Here is a 21117-nt window from a genome sequence, read left to right on the forward strand (position 1 = left end):
GATCTTTCAAAAATCAGTAGATTCTGGCATGGTTTCAGAGGACTGGAAAATTGGAAAAGTCATTCCACTCTTCAAGAAGGGAGGGAGATCGAAGAAAGGAAATTATAGGCCAGTTAGTCTGATGTCAGTGGTTGGAAGATGTTGGAGTCAATTATTAAGGATATGGTTTCAGGATTCTTGGAGGCACATGATAAAATAGGCTGAAATCAGCATGATTTCCTTAAAGGAAAATTTTGCCTGACAAATCTGTTGGAATTCTTTAAAGAAAAAGCAAACAGGATAGACAAAACAGAATTGCGGGATGCTGTGTACTTGGATTTTCTGAAGGCTTTTGACACGGTACTAACAAGTACTGAGCCCATGATATTACAGGAAAGCTACTAGTGTGTATAGAGCATTACTGTACCTGATTTTCAGGAGGCAATGAGTGGGAATAAAGGGAGTCTTTTCTGGTTGGCTGCTGGTGACTAGTGGTGTTCCACAGCAGTCTGTGTTGGAACTGATTCTTCTTGTGTTATATGTCAATGATTTGGATGATGGAATTGATGGCTCTGGCTAAGCCTGCAGATAATATGAAGATGGGTAGAGGGGCAGGTAGTGTTGAGGAAGTAGAGAGGTTACAGAAGGAATTAGAGAGATCAGGAGAATGGGCAAATGCAGTGTCGGGAAGTGTATGGTGATGCACTTTGGTAGGAGGAATAAAAACATAGACTATTCTCTAAATGGAGAGAAAGTTCAAAAATCTGAGGTGCAAGGGGACTTGGGAGTCCTTGTGCAGGATTCCCTAAATGCCAATTTGCAGGTGGAGTCAGTGGTGGGGAAGGCAAATGCAATGTTATCATTCATTTCAAGACAACTAGAGTATAAAAGAAAGGATGTAATGCTGAAGCTTTATAAGGCACTGGTGAGGCCTCACTTAGAGTATTGTGAGCAGTTCTGGGCCTCTTATCTAAGAAAAGATCTGCTGACATTGAAGAAGGTGCCAAGGACGTTAACAAAAATTTGGGGATTCAAAGGCTTATCATATGAGGAGTGTTTGATGGCTCTGGGCCTGTAGTCATTGGAATTCGGAAGAATGAAGGGGGACCTCATTGAAATTTATCGAATGCTGAAAGGCCTCAATAGAGTGGATGTGGAGAGGATGGTTCCTCTATTGGAGGAATCTAAGAGCAGGGGGCATAGCCTCAATAGAGAGACATCCATTCAGAATAGAGATGAGGAATTTATTTAGCCAGAGAGTGGTGAATCTGTGAAACTCATTGTGAAAGGCCTGTGGAGACCAAGTCATTGGGTATATTTAAGGCAGAGATTGATGGATTTTTGATTAGTCAGGGCATGAAGAGATGCCAGGATAAGGCAGGAAACTGGGGAAAATGGATCAGCCATGATGAAATGGTGGAGATTAAATACAAGTAAGGCATGTTATTATGAAGACCAATGTAATATTGAACTCTTAAAATTGTAAGGGGTAAGTAAGTAGGTACAACTTTATTTGTATTAGTGAGATTGCATCAGAAGTAATACATGTAGTTTTGGTCTCCATATTTAAATAAGGATATAATTACCTTGAAAACTACCTTAGTTTGATTCTAGGGATGAAGACATTGTGTGAAGATTGGACGGGTCTACACTCATTCAGGTAAAGAGGAATTTGAAGTGATGTCCCTGAAACAAAAATCCAGAGGGTTGCTCAGATGCTGAGGTGGTTTGCTCCAGATAGCTTTAAGGACATTGGTTTAGAGTAAGGAGTTGCCCATTTCAGATGAAGACAGAAAATTTTCTTTTGAGTGCTGCACATTTGCTACACCAGAGATATTGAGATACCTTCCAGACAGAGACTAGCAGAATTTAAAGCAGAAAGGAATCAAGTAGGATGTGTTTACTACTTAAAAACTGATGTTGAGGACAAGATTGCACAAAACATAATCCTCGCTGTGAAAGGAGCGATATCTGTCTCTCCCTTGTTAGTGTGAGGGACGTTGGAGTGAACAGTTAGTTTTCGATGTTCCATGTACCATGGTGTATCTTTGGGGCTTTGATGTTGCTTGGGTGGTGGGAATGTTGATGTTATATGCTGGAATAAGTAGTGGTGGAGAGGTTGATGCTGCGTGCTGGTGTGTGGTGGGGTAAGGGGCTTTAGTGTTCGTGCATTTTTCTGTCGTTCATTCTTTGGGGTTTTCCTTCTGTTTTGAGGATGTCTGTGGAGAGTAAGAATTTTGGGTTGTATATTGTGTACATTCTCTGATATTAAATGGAACCATTGAATAGCACAACAGGCTGGAGGAGCTGATTGGCCATCTACTGTTTACTGTGTTCTTAACTAATGAAATGCAACACTTCCTGCCAAATGGGTTACAGTAAAATGAGGATTTTGACAAGGAGAATGACTTAATATTTCAGTAATATCTGAGTAATGTGAATATTTGATTAAGCAATTCATTTAGATAATTCACTGTGGGTTGTACGTAAAAGTACATAAAAGGCATACGTCATTGCGTAGCCATGTCATACATACACGGCTCACTTAAAGTGAAAAAGAAACTAATGTGTTATTCCTGGCTCTGTATTTTTGCTTTCAACGACTTTAATGTTTTGGAATTATGAAACATAACAGTAGTGACAAGGAAGTTTGAAACGAACCTGAGACGACTATCTACCTGTTGAAGTGCAGCGAGAGGTTCCAGTTTTTTTTTCAAAAGTACCACAAGACGATCAAGGTTTTTGGTTTCGATTAGCTTAATGTCTTGAAGTTGCAGACCATAACAGGAATTCAGAATGTAAGGAAAAAGTGTGCATGGCTTGGCCTGTCTCAACCCTGACCCAATGCCATCTCCTCAGCTATGTTATGTTGGGATAGTTCAAAATAAGTTTATTATCAAAGTACCTATATGTCACCAAATACTACTCTCAGATTAATTTTCTTCCAGGCATTCACAGTAGAACAAAGAAATGCAATAGAATCAATGAATAACTTGCAAAGACTGTCAATCAGCGTGCAAAAGAAGACACTGTGCAAATATAAAATAAACAATTATTAAGTAAGTAAATAATACTGAGAACTTGGAGTTGTGGAGTCCTTGACGGTGAGCCCACAGATTGTGGAATCAGCTCAGTGTTGAGGGGGAGTGAAGTTATCCACATTAGGTTCAGGAGCCTGATGGTTGAGGGGTAATAACTGTTCCTGAACCTGGTAGAGTGGGTCCTAACTCTCCTGTACCTCCTTCCCAACAGCAGCAAGAAGAGAGTATGGCCTGAGTGGCCGGGGTCCTTGATGGTTGATGCTGCTTTTCTGTGATAGCGTTCTTTGTAGGTGTGCTTAATGGTGGAGATGGCTTTGACTGTAACAGACTGGGCTGTATCTACCACTTTATGTTTTTCTGTTCTTGGGCACTAGTATTTCCATATCGGGCTGTGATGCAACCAGTCAGGAAACTCTGCATTGCGCATCAATAGAAGTTTGTCAAAGTTTTAGATGACATGCCGAATCTGTGCAAATGTCTAAGAAAGTTGAGGCATTTTCATGCCTTTGTTTTGAAATGGCACTGATGTGCTTGTCCCAGGATGGGCTTTCTGATGAGATAAAACCAAAGAATTTAAGGTTGTTGACTCTGTAACCCTCCAACCCCCTAATGAGGACTGGCTAGCGGACCCTAGTTTCTTCTTGTCGGTAATCAGCTGTTTGATTTTGCTGCCATTGAGCGAGAGTTTGTTGTTGGTGTGGCACCATTCACCCAGATTTTAGCTCTGTTCAATATGCCAATTCATCACCACCTTCGATCTTGCCAACAACAGTGGTGCCATCAGCAGTCTTAAGTATCACATTAGAGCTGTACTTAGCCACAGAGTCGTAAGTACAAAGCAAGTTGCAGCAAGATCCCCAAAGCGCGGCAGTGTACGTAGCGGGAGGCTAGCTGTGTAAGCTGAAGCCCTGACCATTGCCTGTTCTGGCTGTGCTGCTGAGGGCCTTTGCCATCTTCCCTTAAATGTCTCTGTCAAGTAAAGTTTATTGTCATGTAACTGTATGCATGTATATAATATATAAAGCCAAATGTTTATAGAAATGAGATAATGTTTCTCTGAAACAGGCTGCAAAGCACAGTAGTCCACATAACACACAATAACTTAAGAAGATAAGGATAAAGTCACATGTAAATAACAAACTAAAGTGCATAAGTTAAATATTGTAAGGTACAGAACAGATTAAGCAATGACACTTTGAAGACAATGCAGCAGGGAGTTCAGAAGCCTAATGGCCTGAGGGAAGAATCTGTTTCCCATCCTGACTGTTCCTGTGTTTATGCATCGGAGACTCCTACCTGATGGTAGAAGGTCAAAGAGGATGCTGGATGGGTGGGTGGGGTCCTTAACAATACTCAGGGTCCTGCGTATGCAGTGCTCTTGATAAATGTCCCAGATGGATGGAAGGGAGAACCCATTTATCGTCTTGGCCATTCTCACAGCCCTTTTGTAGGGACTTCCAGTCCGATGCTCTGCTACTCCCACACCAGATGGAGATGCAGCTTGTCAGGATGCTCTCAATGCAGTTGAGATGGGAGTGGGAGCCTTGCTTGTCTCAATCCCCTCAGGAAATGGAGACACTGCTGTGCCTTCTCGTTCATGGAGGTGATATTAAGGGACCAGGTGAGGTCATCCATAATGTGAGTTCCCAGGATCTTGGTGTACTTAAATCTCTATGCAGAAGCTATGTATTCGCAGAGGGGGATGGTTTGTCTGCACCTTCCTGATAAAAGGCTTTAAAAATAGTTGAACATATGAACCTACGTACGAATTAGGAGGAAGCGTGCACTACAGGACCACTCGTCTACATTTCCATTTAGTAAAATCACAGCTGATCTAATTTATAACCACAGTCCCACATTCTTCAGTACCCACAGTGACCTCCTTAAACCTCCACACCTTAAAGAAATTCAAAGATGCTGCTTTTGCTATCCTTAAAAAAAAGTTTCTTCTCACTGACCTTTTCTGTCGTTATACACTGAGGGGTGAAGTATGAAGTGTATCCTGCCCCTTTTCAGGATAATCCTGAACTGCCCCAACACAATGGGACTTCAGGGTTGTAGTGGTTTAAATGAACCAGGGCAATCATGAATTCCATATTTGCAGCGTGCAAGTCTGGAACACAGGAAACATACACTGGCAAGTCCCCACAGAACTGGCCCCTAGCAATTAGCATAATCTAGCCCGATGAGGAAGAAATCATAGTTCCTAAATTCATCTTGCAATCTGAATGAGAAGAGATGAATTAATTGTGATAATATACAGGCCTGTCCTATATGCTGGCCCATGGATACCAGTAGTGAAACAGGCTGTGAGTGTAGAGGGAGCAGATCAATATGTGTTATCAGCATTGCCAACTGTTGATCAATAATGGATAAGCTGCAGTGAGAAAGCATCCTTGCGCAAGGTGTGATGCTTGGATCTGTGTAGGGGCTGTAGACCAGATTATTTCTGTGAAGCTGCGTAACACAGTAAGGTGGTAGCATAATGGTTATTTTACTGGACAAGTAAATCCAGAGGACCCAGTAATCTACTGATGAAGAGTTTAAACTCAGTCATGCAGCTGGAGAATTTATTACAAATTTAAATTCTGTTCATTAAATAAAATGCTGGGGTCAGCAGTGGTGACCATGAAAGCAGCAGATTTTCATTAAAACCATCTGGTTCACAAATGCTCTTAGACGAACCAAGCCACTGAGTTATATCAAAACACAATTTAGAAACGGCAGTAAAGTTCCATTAAGAATTAACCCGCTTACTGGACACAAGGACCCAGTGAGGCCAGTAAACCCTTTCTGCTGTTTCACACCTAATTCCATCTTGCAGATGACTCTCCAAGTTGAATAGAGTTTGGTAGAGGTGTCAGAGATGAGGACACTGAATATTTCCTGCGGGAAGGAGTATGGTCACCACAGTGACTTGGCAACATGACCAGAGATTTGGCTGAAAGGCTTAGCGGTCTGTGTCTGGATGAAACTAAACGTATTGGTTTCAGGGGAAAAGCTTAACTTTATCCTCGAATGCACCTGCCACAGAACCATTATTCCGGACGGGAGTGTGGCCCTTGTAGGGGATTAAGTTCCACCTTCGAACTGAGGACATTATCGGCTGTTTTGTATAAGGTGCTACTTGTGCCAAACACGATACATTTGGAACAGGAATAATCTTCACTGTGCTGTTACGTTAAAGTCATTGTGCTTAATGGACCAGGCAGAAGAGCTCATCAAGCACAGCATCAGTTGTACCTGCTGATTAGCCACTAACTCAATGAAGATTTAACACAGGGTTGCTTGTGACAGACAGCGGTCAGCAAGGCCCTAAAATGGTGGCTCTGTCATTGCAGTTGTGATGTATCAGATTGTGGAATGTAGTGAATAATTAAATAAGTAACAGGGAAGAAGCTCCTTGAACTGCACACCCTCTCATCACTGGCACAGTTAGTGAGAGTCAACATCAAAGCGTAGCCATTTACAGAAGCCATGAAAGTGTAGAAAATGCTGGAAACAATCAGCAAGCTGAGTAGGTTCTGTGGAAAAAGAAGCAGATGTAACTCTTTCTGCAGATGTTGCCTGATCTGAACATTTGCAGCTGCTGAGGCCCTTGGCTCCGAGGAGTTTAGGCCACTGATGGCCTCCCAACACCGACATCCAAAATCAATGGGATGGTTGGAGTTCATCAGTGTTTCTGTAAGCCACTGTACAGGGACTGGCCTACACCGTTTCACCAGAGTCTATTTCTACCCCTCACGACGGGGACATAGGACTGGACTTTGAGAGGAAGCATTTTGTTTCTGTTTCAGATTTCCAGCATCTGATGTTTTTTTTTATTTTCATTTAGAGATAAGTATACACATTAATTCTCTTCCCAAGATCTCCCCATCTTATTTTGTACTATTAATTTTGTAATTTATAGTAATTTGTCTAGCACCGTACCACTGCTGCAGTACAAATTTCATGTCACATGTAAGTCAGCGTAATAAATCTGACTCTGATAGAAGCCAGTCTTTTGTCAGTTCAATTCATTGCATATAATGTCAAAAAAAATGGCTGCATTGTACAAAATACATCTGAAACAAAAACTGCGAGGAGGTTCATTTTGGAAGTACAAACTTGAAGCCAGAATTACAGAGTTAATGGCAAAATCTTTAGCAGTGTGGAGGATCAGAGGGATCTTGGGGTCCACGTTCATGTGTCTCTCAAAGTTGTCACACAGGTTCATAGGGTTGATAATGTAACGTAACTGGGTCGCCTCAGGCTCGCTCAGCTCGTTCTTGTCTTGGGGGAGCAGCCTTTGGCCCCGCCAAACTGGGTAATCAGCTGGTGTGGATGCTGTGTGATGTCCCCGCCTCGCCCAAAAACAGACAGTACACCATATGCGATTAAATGAGTACAATTTATAAAGGTTACTATAACTAAGTGATTAATAACGATACAGTATATATGAAGAGAAAATTAAAGAAAAGGCACCAAACTTATCAAAGTCCAAACCACTTCGTGCACAACCGTTGGAGCTCAATTACTGAAGACTTCTGGCCACCATTCGATCCCCTCCGAACTTCTCGACTCGCAGCTCAGGACCCTCCGAACTCCTCGACTCTCCAAACAGCTCAGGACCCTCCGAGTGGTCAACCAAGCACATCTAGCTTCATCCCCCCCCCCCTCGGAGAATCTCCCGGCCTCGGACCCCCCTTTGGGATCCGATCCTCGCCCAGCTTAGAGCATTGGGTCCTCTCTCTCGACCCCCTCACGCCGATCTGCCCAAAAGCCCGTCAACAAAAGCTTACAGACTCAGCAGAAAGAACATTAATCCCCATTTGGTTTACAAAGGAATACAATTCTCGTTATCAGTAAATTAGCATTCCTGCTAGTTAACAAAAGGAAACCCTTTCCCAACAGTAACAAAGAAAAAAAAGAAACCCCCCTTTACAATAAGAAAGTGTGTTGGCTGTCAGTAACCATATAACCATATAACAATCACAGCACGGAAACAGGCCATCTTGGCCCTCCTAGTCCATGCTGAACCCTTAATCTCACCTAGTCCCACCTACCCGCACTCAGCCCATAACCCTCCACTCCTTTCCTGTCCATATACCTATCCAATTTTACCTTAAATGACACAACTGAACTGGCCTCTTCTACTTCTACAGGAAGCTCATTCCACACAGCTATCACTCTTTGAGTAAAGAAATACCCCCTCGTGTTTCCCTTAAACTTCTGCCCCCTAACTCTCAAATCATGTCCTCTAGTTTGAATCTCCCCTACTCTCAATGGAAACAGCCTGTTCACGTCAACTCTATCTATCCCTCTCAAAATTTTAAATACCTCGATCAAATCCCCCCTCAACCTTCTACGCTCCAATGAATAGAGACCTAACTTGTTCAACCTTTCTCTGTAACTTAAGTGCTGAAACCCAGGTAACATCCTAGTAAATCGTCTCTGCACTCTCTCTAATTTATTGATATCTTTCCTATAATTCGGTGACCAGAACTGCACACAGTATTCCAAATTTGGCCTTACCAATGCCTTGTACAACTTTAGCATTACATCCCAACTTCTGTACTCAATGCTTTGATTTATAAAGGCCAGCGTTCCAAAAGCCCTCTTCACCACCCTATCTACATGAGACTCCACTTTCAGGGAACTATGCACAGTTATTCCTAGATCTCTCTGTTCCTCTGCATTCCTCAATGCCCTACCATTTACTCTGTATGTTCTATTTGGATTATTCCTGCCAAAATGTAGAACCTCACACTTCTCAGCATTAAACTCCATCTGCCAACGTTCAGCCCATTCTTCTAACCGGCATAAATCTCCCTGCAAGCTTTGAAAATCCACCTCATTATCCACAACACCTCCTACCTTAGTATCATCGGCATACTTACTAATCCAATTTACCATCCCATCATCCCATCATCCCATCATTTATGTATATTACAAACAACATTGGGCCCAAAACAGATCCCTGAGGCACCCTGCTAGTCACCGGCCTCCATCCCGATAAACAATTATCCACCACTACTCTCTGGCATCTCCCATCTAGCCACTGTTGAATCCATTTTATTACTCCAGCATTAATACCTAACGACTGAACCTTCTTAACTAACCTTCCATGTGGAACTTTGTCAAAGGCTTTGCTGAAGTCCATATAGACTACATCCACTGCCTTACCCTCGTCAACATTCCTCGTAACTTCTTCAAAAAATTCAATAAGGTTTGTCAAACATGACCTTCCACGCACAAATCCATGCTGGCTACTTCTAATCAGATCCTGTCTATCCAGATAATTATAAATACTATCTCTAAGAATACTTTCCATTAATTTACCCACCACTGATGTCAAACTGACAGGTCTATAATTGCTAGGCTTCCTTCTAGAACCCTTTTTAAACAATGGAACCACATGAGCAATACGCCAATCCTCCGGCACAATCCCCGTTTCTAATGACATATTAAAGATCTCCGTCAGAGCTCCTGCTATTTCTACACAAACTTCCCTCAAGGTCCTGGGGAATATCCTGTCAGGACCCGGAGATTTATCCACTTTTAAATTTCTTAAAAGCGCCAGTACCTCCACCTCTTTAATTGTCATAGGTTCCATAACTTCCTTACTTGTTTCCCACACTTTAGACAATTCAATATCCTTCTCCTTAGTGAATACCGAAGAGAAGAAATCATTCAAAATCTCTCCCATCTCCTTCGGTTCCACACATAGCTGACCACTCTGATTCTCTAAGGGGCCAATTTTATCCCTCAATATCCTCTTGCTTTTAATATAACTGTAGAAACCATTAATATAACTGTAGAAACCATTAATATAACTGTAGAAACAGTAGATGGGGGATTGATTTCAAGAGCTGTGAGGTAATGTTATAGTTTTATAAAACCTCGGTTAGACTACACTTAGAATATTGTGTTCAGTTTTGGTTGCCTCATAAGATATGGAAGCTTAAGAGGAGGTGGAGAAGGCATTTACCAAGATGCTGACTGGACTAGAGGGCATATCTTATGAAAATTGAGTGATCTATTGCTTTTCTCTGGAGTGAAGGAGAATGAGAGGTAATTTGATAGAAATGTATAAGGTGATGAGGCAGAGATAGAATGGATAGCCAGACACTTTTCCTTAGGACAGAAATGGTTAATCCAAGGGTATATAATTTTAAGATAATTGGAGGAAAGTACAGGGAGGATGTCAGAGGTAAGTTCTTTCACAATGAGTGGAGCGCCCTACCAGTGGTGGTTGTAGAGGCAGATAGATATGTTTGGAGCACTTAAGAAGCTCTTAGATACGTGGAGGATAGAAAAATGGAGGACTCTGTAGGAGGGAAGGATGAGATTGATCTTAGTGTAGGTTAAAATGGCAGCACAACATCATGGACCAAATGGCCTGTACTGTTCTATGTTCTAGAACAGTAGGAATTTACATCCAGCCTCTTAATATTTTTGCTCTAGAAAATCTGTACCTCCAGCCAAGATGCTTCAGTACAGCAACAATACCGGCATATGGGAATTATCGAAGTGTGTCCTGTCCATAAGAAGAACAAGTACAAGCTGACTAGTTAATACCGCCTCAGTTCTCCATTGTGATGGACACTGCTGTCTGACAGTCATACTTGTTCCACCAGGAACATTTTGTATCTGGTCTGATTAGTCCTGATAGACCAGGTATGAAGTCTGCAACAGGAATTCCACAGCTGAGATGAGAGTGACTACTCTTAACGACAGTGCAGAACTTGGTCGAGTTTGGCATCCAGTATCTTATATGATGTCCATGAGGTTTAAAGCATAAAACAGTAAATTATTTCAGGCACTGTTTCAAGAACCTTTTGTGCAAGTAATGAACAAAGTGGTCATTTGCTCTAGTGAAGTCTGGAGAGAGCTCAGGAAATTCAATAACTTTTCATTTATATAGAATTCTATCAGTTCTGTGTGAATTTGTACAATGTAGGCATCTACACAATGTGGATGGATTATTTTGGAAATGAAGTAAATCAGGGTTGTGGGATTAGAAAAGAAAATGGCACTGAGGAAGATGATGTCAGGATAACATCCTGATATTAAGAGTCAAGTGACTACTCCTGCACTTTTCCTTGTGTTTCTATGGTATAAAGCTTGATAGATCAAAAAATTATCATCATAATCATAGACAAAATGGTAGAATACTTGCTATAAGGCAAAGAAATGATGCATATTAAGGGACTTTGAGATCAGTTCACACCATCAACATTTAACTTGCAGAGTGGTCAAGCATTCATAAATTCCATGTTGGAGACAGTCTATTGTGCATAAGAGTGTCATTAATATAGTTGGAAAAGGAAGAAAGAGAAACGAAAAACACTGGAGACCAAGTTTGTGGGGGGTGGGGTGGTGGGGGTAGACAAATTAGGAACTACGCTTATTGGGCCGGCATGGTAGCGTAGTGGTGAGCAGAACGCTTTACAGTACCAGTGACAACTGTTCAATTCCTGCTGCTGCCTGTAAGGAGTGAGTGCATTCTCCCTGTGACCACATGGGTTTCACCCCGTGTACCAAAGATGTACCGGTTGGTATATTAATTAGTCATTGTAAGTGGTCACATGATTAGGCTAGGTTTAAATTGGGGGGGGGGGTTGTTGGGTGCCACAGCGCAAAGAGACAGCTCCACGCTATATGTCAATAAATAAACTTTTTAAAATCTTGATAAAATGGTAAGTTAAAATGACATTTAGGATAACTTCAGGAGCACCATCAAGTTTGCTTGTAAGCTTTTGCACAGTGACTTGTCAAGATGTGGAGTAAAAATGTTCTATACCCCTGCCTACTTAGCAGGATTCAGCAGTGCTAGATGAATGAATACAGACAGTGAGCATCAGAAAGTCCTTGCCCAGTCTTTCCCGTTGACTATACTAGTTCCTGATCACTCTCATACCGTCTCATGTAGGCAAGTTGAATTACCAATAGAAGGTGCCCCAGGGATCACTTAAATTTATCGAGATGAAAGTAGATAAAACCAGATTATTCCATGCATTTGTGAGAATGGTCAGTCATTTTCGGTTTCTACTTCAGATTTACAGCACTTGCTGATTATTATTTTTTAAATTTAATTTGGTGAATGGGTATACACATGTTGGTTCTTTTCATTAAATCCATTGATCATACATACTGTAGAAGCCCAGACTTCATCCACTTTGATATGCTGCATATAATGTCAAAAAATGGCTCAAGTGTGTTAAAGACATCAAAAATTTGCACCTAGGCTGTTGTGCTGAAAAAAATTTGCTTAAATCGGTTAAAGTATCTGAAAGCAAATTTAGAACTAACCTACAGAAAATTGGCTTTAAAAAGCAAACACGAGGAAATCTGCAGATGCTGGAAGTTCAAGCAACGCACACAAAATGCTGGTGGAACGCAGCAGGCCAGGAAGAAGCAATGTCGACGTTTCGGGCTGAGACCCTTTGTCAGGACTAACTGAAAGGAAAGATAGTAAGAGATTTGAAAGTCGGAGGGGGAGGGGAAAATGCGAAATGATAGGAGAAGACCGGAGGGGGTGGGGTGAAGCTGAGAGCCAGAAAGGTGATTGGCAAAAGGGATACAGAGCTGGAGAAGGGAAAGGAACGTGGGACGGGAGGCCTAGGGAGAAAGAAAGGGGGAGGGGAGCACCAGAGGGAGATGGAGAATGGGCAGAGAGAGAGAGAAAAAGGGGAGGGGGAAAAAAACATAAATATTGTCAGGGATTGGGTAAGAAGGGGAGGGGCATTAACAGAAGTTAGAGAAGTCGATGTTCATGCCATCAGGTTGGAGGCTACCCAGATGGAATATAAGGTGTTGTTCCTCCAACCTGAGTGTGGCTTCATCTTGATAGTAGAGGAGGCCATGGATAGACTTATTAGAATGGGAATGGGACGTGGAATTAAAATGTGTGGCCACTGGGAGATCCTGCTTTCTCTGACAGACAGAGAAAATTGGCTTTGTAGAAAGACAATTCATGGTGTGAAGTAGATATCCAGAGAGTGTCGGGGAGGTCAAAAACCGAAAATCTCCAAAGATCAGTTGCACTGAGTGATTCATGTCTGTGTGGATATCTCAAATGCCATCTATATGGCACCTCTGTTGGCAGAACCTCAGATGGCGACGAGGTGTACAGGAGTGGGATGGATCAGTTGGTTGAGTGGTATTGTAACAACCTGTTATTCAATGTCAGCAAGACCAAGGAATTGATTGTAGACTTCAGGAAGGGGAAGTTGGGAAAATATACACCAGTCCCCCACTCCCTGGTTTGGAGGCTCCAATGTGCAAGATCGCAAGAATCTGCGGAGGGCTGTCAACTCAGCCAGCTCAACATAGGCACAGTCCTCCCTGCCTATGAGGATATCTTCGAGAGGCAGTTTCTCAAAAAGGCCGCTTCCATCATTAAGGTCCCACACCCACTAGAATACGAGTTCTCATTCCCACCATCGGTGAGGAGGTACAGGAGCCTGAAGATCCACACTCAACATTTTAGAAGCATCTTCCCCTCTGCCATTAGATTTCTGAATGGTGAAAGAACACTACCTTGTTATTCCTCTTGTGGCATGTTTTTAGTAACTTTTGTATCTTGTACTGTGTTGCTGCAAAACAAATTTCATGACATGATAAACCTAATTTTCATTAACTTGTGGGAGCAGATGTTTTCCTTTAGCCTGTTTAATCCTGAAATATAGGCAGTTTAAAAATGGATAACAGTAAAAACATTAACGTAACAGACGCAACTTTACCCTGATAAAGAAGTTACCTCTGGGAATGGGCAATAACCACTGACAGAAATGTATCTTGCAGCTTGGCATCTAATTTTGACAAATGACTTTTAATCTCAGAAACTATAACTTTTAAAATACAACAGTGAATATAACTTGTATCAACTGCAGTTGAATGGTAAACTAGACTCTCAATTTTCATCAGGAGCAAGGTGTTCAAGGTGTTTGAACTTGAATGGTCAAAACTTAGCACAAACACACTATTATGGATATTCGTGCAAATTTCCGTTGGAGTTGTTGAGTGGTAGAACCGGGGATAGTTTGATGGCAAAGTGGGAGAAACTAGTGTAGAATTAATGTAAATGGTTGCTTGACAGTCAGTGTAGACCTGGTGGGCCAGAGAACCTGTTTCTGTACTGAATAACTATTTGACACAATTAGTCATATGAGGAAAGAAAACTAGTTACTTCCCAAGTTGATGAACTTTCATCAGAGTAAGGAATTGTGCAATTATTCAAGAGGCCAGAATTGATAGGAGCTCATATTGGATTGTGGAGGCTGGAGGTGAGAGCTGGGGTTTGGGGACAGTATCATTACAGAGATGGGGAGAGGCAAGACATGGGAGAATTTGAAACGTGAAGAGTTTTAACACAAAGGCTTTGCTGTACCAGGAGCAAGGATGGGTGATGGATGACTGGGACTTAGGCGACAGTTTTTGAGTTTGCTTTTACAGAGGTTGGAGGAGTCTACAGGAGAGTATTGGAATTGATGACAAAAACTTTGAGGGATTTTGACACAAGCTAAAGTAATAGGTGAACACTATTGCTGACGTGGATACTAACAGTAAAAGCAAGATTGAAATCTTAAGGTCCTCACGGCCTCCACTGCATCATATAGGCAGCTCACCATCACCTTCTCAAGGGCAAATAGGGCTGTACATAAGTAGCCTGTGAAACCCACATCCTTTTGAATACGTGAAATTAAACCAAAAGATTGTTAACAAACTGGTTACATTTTTGCCTACGGTTAAAGTTCAAAGCAAATTTATTATCAAAGCTTGTATATGTGACCATATTCTAGCTTGAGATTCAATTTCTTGCATTCACAATAAAACGAAGTATAATAGGATCAATAAAAACTACACACAAACAAAAACTGACAATCAATGTGGGGAAAAAAAGACAATCTATACAAAGAAAGAAAAATAAGTAATACTGAGAACATGAGTTGTAGAGTTGATGGGTTGTGGAATCAGTTCGGAGTTGAGGTGAGTGAAGTCATCCAAGCTGGTTTAGGACGTGATGGCTGAAGGGTCGTAACTTGATGAACCTGGTGCTGTAGGAACTAAGGCTCCTGTATCTCCTCCCTGATAGCACTAGTGAGAAGAGAACGTTGCCTGGATGGTTGGATTCTGGTGATAGATGCTCCTTTCTCATGGCAGTGCTCTTTATGAATGTGCTTAGTGGTGGGGAGGGCTTTTCCTGTGATGGACTGGACTCCATCGCTTTTTGTAGACTTATCCATTCTTGGGCATTGGTGTCTCCATACCAGCCCTTTATGTAACTGGTCAGGAAACCTTAGGGGCAAGTGATCATAATGTGATCAAATTCACCCTGAAATCTGAGAAGAAAAGGCTAAAGTCAGACGTTTCAGTATTTCAGTGGAGTAAAGGGAATTACAGAGGCATGAGCGAGGGGTTGGCCAGCGTGGAAAAGAACACTGGCAAGTATTATGGCAGAGCAGCATTAGCTGGAATTTCTGGAAGCAATTAGGGAGGATATATACATCCCAAAGAGGAAGAAGTATTCTAGAGGAAAGACGACACAACCGTGGCTAACAAGAGAAATCAAAGCCAACACAAAAGCCAAAACTAGGGCATATAATAGAACAAAAATTAGTTGGAAGTTAGAGGACAGGAAGCTTTTAAAAAACCAACTCAAGACAACTAAAATGTCATTAAGAAGGTAAAGATGGAATACGAAAGTAAAGTCGCCCAGGGGTCGGCAACCTTTTTGCCTCTGTGGGCCGGATCGCATATTAATAAGTGGACGGTGGACCAGATAAATGCCATAAAATACTTGAAATGTGGGAATTAGCCTTTTAAATACATCTAGTTATGTATTGCCTCAAATTAATGCTAGAAAATCATATGTGCTTAAGGTTGCCTACCCCTAATCTAGCCAATAACATTAAAGGGGGTGCCAAAAATTTCTTTAGATACATAAAGTTTAAAAGAAAGGAGAGACTGGATAATGGAAAGCAATGCTGGAAAGGTAGAATTGGTGGGGGGGGGGCAACAAACTGGCGGGCATACAGAAAACAGTAAGTATTTTGCATCAGTCTTCACAGTGGATGACACTTGCAGTATGTGTGAAGTTGTTATAACTAGAGAGAAGGTTCTTGGGGAAACTGAAAGGTCTGAAGGTAATAGGTCACCTGGACCAGATGGTCTGCACCCCAGGGTTCTGAAAGAGGTGGTTGAAGAGACTGGGAAGACATTAGAAATAATCTTTCAAGATCACTAGATTTTGCAATGGTTCTGGAAGACTAGAAAATTGCCAATGTCATTCCACTCTTCAAAAAGGGAGAGAGGAAGAAGAAAATAAACTGTAGGCCAGTTAGTCTGACCTCAGTGGTTGGGAAGATGTTGGAATTGATTATAAAGGATGAGGTCTCAGGGTACTTGGAGGTGCATAAGATAGGCCATAGTCAGCATGGTTTCCTCAAAGTAAAATCTTGCTTAACAAAGCTTCTGGAATTCTTTGAAAAAATAACAAACAGCATAGATAAAGGAGAAATAGGCTGATGTTGTGAACTTGGATTTTCAGAATGCCTTTGGCAAAATGCCTCACATAGAAACCTACAGCACAATACAGGCCCTTCGGCCCACAAAGCTGTGCCAAACATGTCCCTACCCTAGAAATTACTAGGCTTACCCATATCCCTCTATTTTTCTAAGCTCCATGTAACTATCCAGAAGTCTCTTAAAATACCCTATTGTATCTGCCTCCACCACCATTGCCGGCAGCCCATTCCACACACTCACCACTCTCTGAGTAAAAAAACTTACCCCGACATCTCCTCTGTACCTACTCCCCAGCACCTTAAACCTGTGTCCTCTTGTGGCAACTATTTCAGCCCTGGGAAAAAGCCTCTTGACTATCCACATGATCAATACCTCTCATCATCTTGTACACCTCTGTCATGAGGGTGCTTAACGAGCTACAACCCCCGTGGAATTACAGGAGAGATTCTAGTATGGATAAAGCGGTGGCTGATTAACAGGGACAAAGAGTGGGAATAAAAGGAGCCTTTTCTGGTTGTCTGCCAGTGACTAGTGGTGTTCCACAGGGGCCTGTGTTGGGACCAGTTCTTTTTTACGTTATTTGTCTATGATTTGGATGATGGAATTGATGACTTACTTGCAATGTTTGCAGATGATATGAAAATGGGTAGAGGGGCCGGTAGTTTTGAGGAAGTAGAGAGGCTTCAGAAGGACTTGGAGATATTAAGAGAATGGGCAAAGAAATGACAGATGTCAGGAAGTGTATGGTCATGTACTTTGGTAGAATAAATGAAAGGGTTTACTATTTTCAAAATGTAGGGAAAATACAAAAAACTGAGGCACAAAGGGTCTGGAAGTCTCTGTGCAGGATTCCATAAAGGTTTATTTTGCAGGTTGAGCCTGTGATGAGGAAGGCAAGTGCAATGTTAGCATTCATTTCAAGAGGACTAGAATATAAAAGCAAGGATATAATGTTGAGACCTTATAAGGCACTGGTGAGGACTCATTTGAAGTATTGTGAGCAGTTTTGAGCCTTCATCTGAGAAAGAATGTGCTGAATCTGGAAAGGGTTCAAAGGAGATTCACGGAAATGATTCCAGGATTGACTGGGTTGTCATATGAAGAACATTTGATGGTTTCTGGGCCTATATTTGCTGGAATTCCGAAGAGTGAAGGGTAACTTCATTGAAACCAATCGAATGGTGAAAGGCCGTAATAGATTGGATGTGGAGAGGATATTTCCTATGGTGGGAGGATTTAAGACCACAGGGGACAGCCTCAGAATAAAGGGGATGGGGAGGAATTTCTTTAGCTAGAGAGTGGTGAATCTGTGGAATCCTTTGCCACAGACAGCTTTGGAGGCCAAGTTTTTATGACAGATTGATAGATCTTGATTGGTCAGGGCATGAAAGGATATGGGGAAAAGGCAGGAGATTGGGGCTGAGAGGAAAATTGGATCAGCCGTGATGAAATGGAATAGCAGACTCAATGGAACAAAATGGCCTAATTCTTGTGGTCTTCTGAGTCCTTGAACATGGTCCAGTCCCTAGACTGACTGGAGGAATCCTGTAGCCACTCCTCTGCCCTCCATGACCACCTCATTGTTGTCCTTCCTTGTGGAGCCTGGTCATGAATGGAAACTGGGATTAATAAATCATTTGGTGGAAGTAGCTTTAGTCTTTGCTCCTTTTTAAAATGAGACAAAATATTAATCTTCAGAGATAATATTGATGTGATTTGCAATCGAAGTGAATGAGGAATAACCAAGATTAATTGGATCCTGGGGGGCGGGGGGGTAGTGGGGAAGGAAGATATGACCCTATCGGTATGTGGTAACATTGGAAGGAAAGAGGATGAAAGCAGTTGTTGAGCAATGCACGTGGCAGCAATACTGACATAAGACCACATTTTGTTTCAGACAGGAGTTCCAGCCCTGGACTGGTGTTCAAGTGGCCAAACCGGTGAAGGCGAGGCAGATGTACTGTCCTCCAGGGGATAAGATTGTCCTTGAGAGCAGCTACCGGGCAGCTTTCACAGAGGATGCTTTCCGACGCATTGAACCACTTCAGGTCGCTTCCAGCAAGTCTCAGAACCAAATAGCTTCAGTGTCGGAGACGGGCAACGTAACGAAGACCGAGAGCTCAGTAAGTCCATTTAACACAGAATGTTTAAATTCCCTATAGTGGCAACTACAGTGTGGGTTTCTGGTTGTCATCAGTTTCAATTCTGCTGCTGTCTGTGTGAGCGGATTTGGCTCATGTTTAATAATTAAGTTCATTATACTTGGAAAGATGTGATGTTGATTCTGTGATATTAAATCAAAAAAATCCCTCATTAGCTCTGCATTTTCTTTTCCCCAATTCTGGGTATTCAATTCATTTCCCAAAATTCGTCCTTCACACTTTGCCTCAGTTTATGTCCAATTGGAGTCTCCTGAGCTAAAATGGGCCTTTAGCTATCATTGGCTGTTGGCCACTGGTGAAATTAAAACTACCCTGATGACTTTTGTAATTGTTTTCCCACTCAGCAGACTTCATTGTACTTGGCTTGTGTTCGAGTGTTTGGTGCTTTAGGTTTGCTGCCTTGTCAAGTATTAAAATGGGATTGAAGTGAAGATTAACTTTGGTGCTGTGATTTGAGGTTTTTGTTAATTAATAGTCATAACCTTTATGCCACCAAACAAGTATTATATAGATCCTAAGTACAATTAATATCTAATCAGTAGGTTTAAATACAATCTGATCTAATTAATACAGTTTGGGCATGTGCAGTCTAGCTTGACATGAGTCTTGCTCACCTTGCCTTGTCATTTTAGAAATAAAGTGAACCAAAATGTGTAGGTGGTTGAGTGAAACCATTGGATTTGCAACATAATATTTAACATATTTTGCTCTGTGGAGCAATAACATGGCATTTATATACATAACGATGATAAATTAGATACAAGTAAACTTCTCCAAGAACCTGTGGCTTTGTTCCTTCGATGGCACCTTCAGTCTCCTGGAGAACAGTGATTGCATTAGCTAGAGGGATCCAAACAGAAGTTCCATTGCCTTTTACAACTGCCCTGGAAGGTGGGAATTCCTGTCCATGCAGCTTTTACTCTTGAGTGTCTTTATTACACTGTGTGATTCCCTTCAGCATTTGTTTGGAAATGATCATGGATCCACTGATCCATGTTAAAATCCAACAGCTTGAGATCCCTTTTATGGATGTATCTGAAGTGCAGGTGTGGGCAACCAGTAGGCCTTTCGGTGAGGTACAATTTCTGTTTTATGGAATTCATGCAAGGTTTACCTGGTGACTAGCCAAACCATGTATGGGTGCTTTATTCATGCTTTATTCACGGCAGAACAGAAATATGCTGATGTTACTCATTAACTTTGTGATCTTTTCAGTTTGTTATTCAGCCATTTATTGTAAGCTGGAAAAATGTTGATTTGTGTCTGCATCATGGAGTCATAGAGCACTACAGTGCAGAAACAGGCCCATCTAGTCTAAGTGAACTGTTATTTTGCATAATCCCATCGACCATAGCCCTCCATTCCCCTCCTATCCAAGATGTTGAATTTGAACCCTCATCCACCAGTTCCACCGGCAGCTGATTCCACAACCCTGAGTGAAGAAGTTCCCCCTCATGTTCCCCTTAAACATATCACATCTCACTCTTAACCTATGACCTCCAGTTCTAGTCCAGTCTTGCTCAACCTCAGTGAAGAAAGCCTGCTTGCATTTACTCGATCTATACCACTCCTCGTTCTCTTACACTCCAGGGAATAAAGTCCTAACCTATTCAGTTTTTCCCGATAACTCGGGTCCTCAAGGCCTGGCAACATCCTTACAGTTTTTCTGTACTCTTTCTATTGTGTTGATATCTTCCCTATAGTTATCTCTTCCTCCCTCCTCCCCGCACTGGGAAGGTCAGATCACAACCCTGCTACGTGCCTCTGGTGAAGAGTAAATTGCAACCTCGAGGAGAGTGAGGAAATGGTCGGGGGAAGCTTATGAGGCACCCCAGGGTTGCTTTGAGGTGACAGACTGGCAGGCACTCTGTGAGCCACATGGAGAGGACATTAATGGACATTAATGGGCTCACAGAGTGCATCACTGGTTACATCAACTTCTGTGTGGACTGCAATGTTCCAGCAAGAACTGTCCTTTGTTATTCAAATAACAAGCCATGGGTAACAAAGGACATCCTGAACGCTAAAAAGAGGGCTTTTAGAGATGGAAATAGGGAGGAGCTGAGGACAATACAGAGGGACCTGAAAGCCAAGACCAGGGAGGCTAAAGACAGGTTTAGGAGGAAGCTTGAGTGGAAACTCCAGCAGAACAACATGAGAGAGGTCTGGAGTGGAATGAGGACCATCACTGGGTTTCGGCAAACTAGCAACAGAGGAGCTGAAGGCAGTTTGGACAGGGTCAACGAACTGAACCTGTTCTTCAACAGATTTGACACTGTGGCCCCTGCCCATCCCCCACATGATTCATACTCCACTCTCCCCTCCTACCCCTCCTCACAGCCCCCCACCCTGCTCTTGTGACTACACTCCTCCCACACCTGAAACCACCATGGTGGGCTTCACAGCTGAACAGGTGAGAAGAC

The sequence above is a fragment of the Hypanus sabinus genome, chromosome 2 (assembly GCF_030144855.1).
Source record: "Hypanus sabinus isolate sHypSab1 chromosome 2, sHypSab1.hap1, whole genome shotgun sequence".
Taxonomy (NCBI): domain Eukaryota; kingdom Metazoa; phylum Chordata; class Chondrichthyes; order Myliobatiformes; family Dasyatidae; genus Hypanus; species Hypanus sabinus.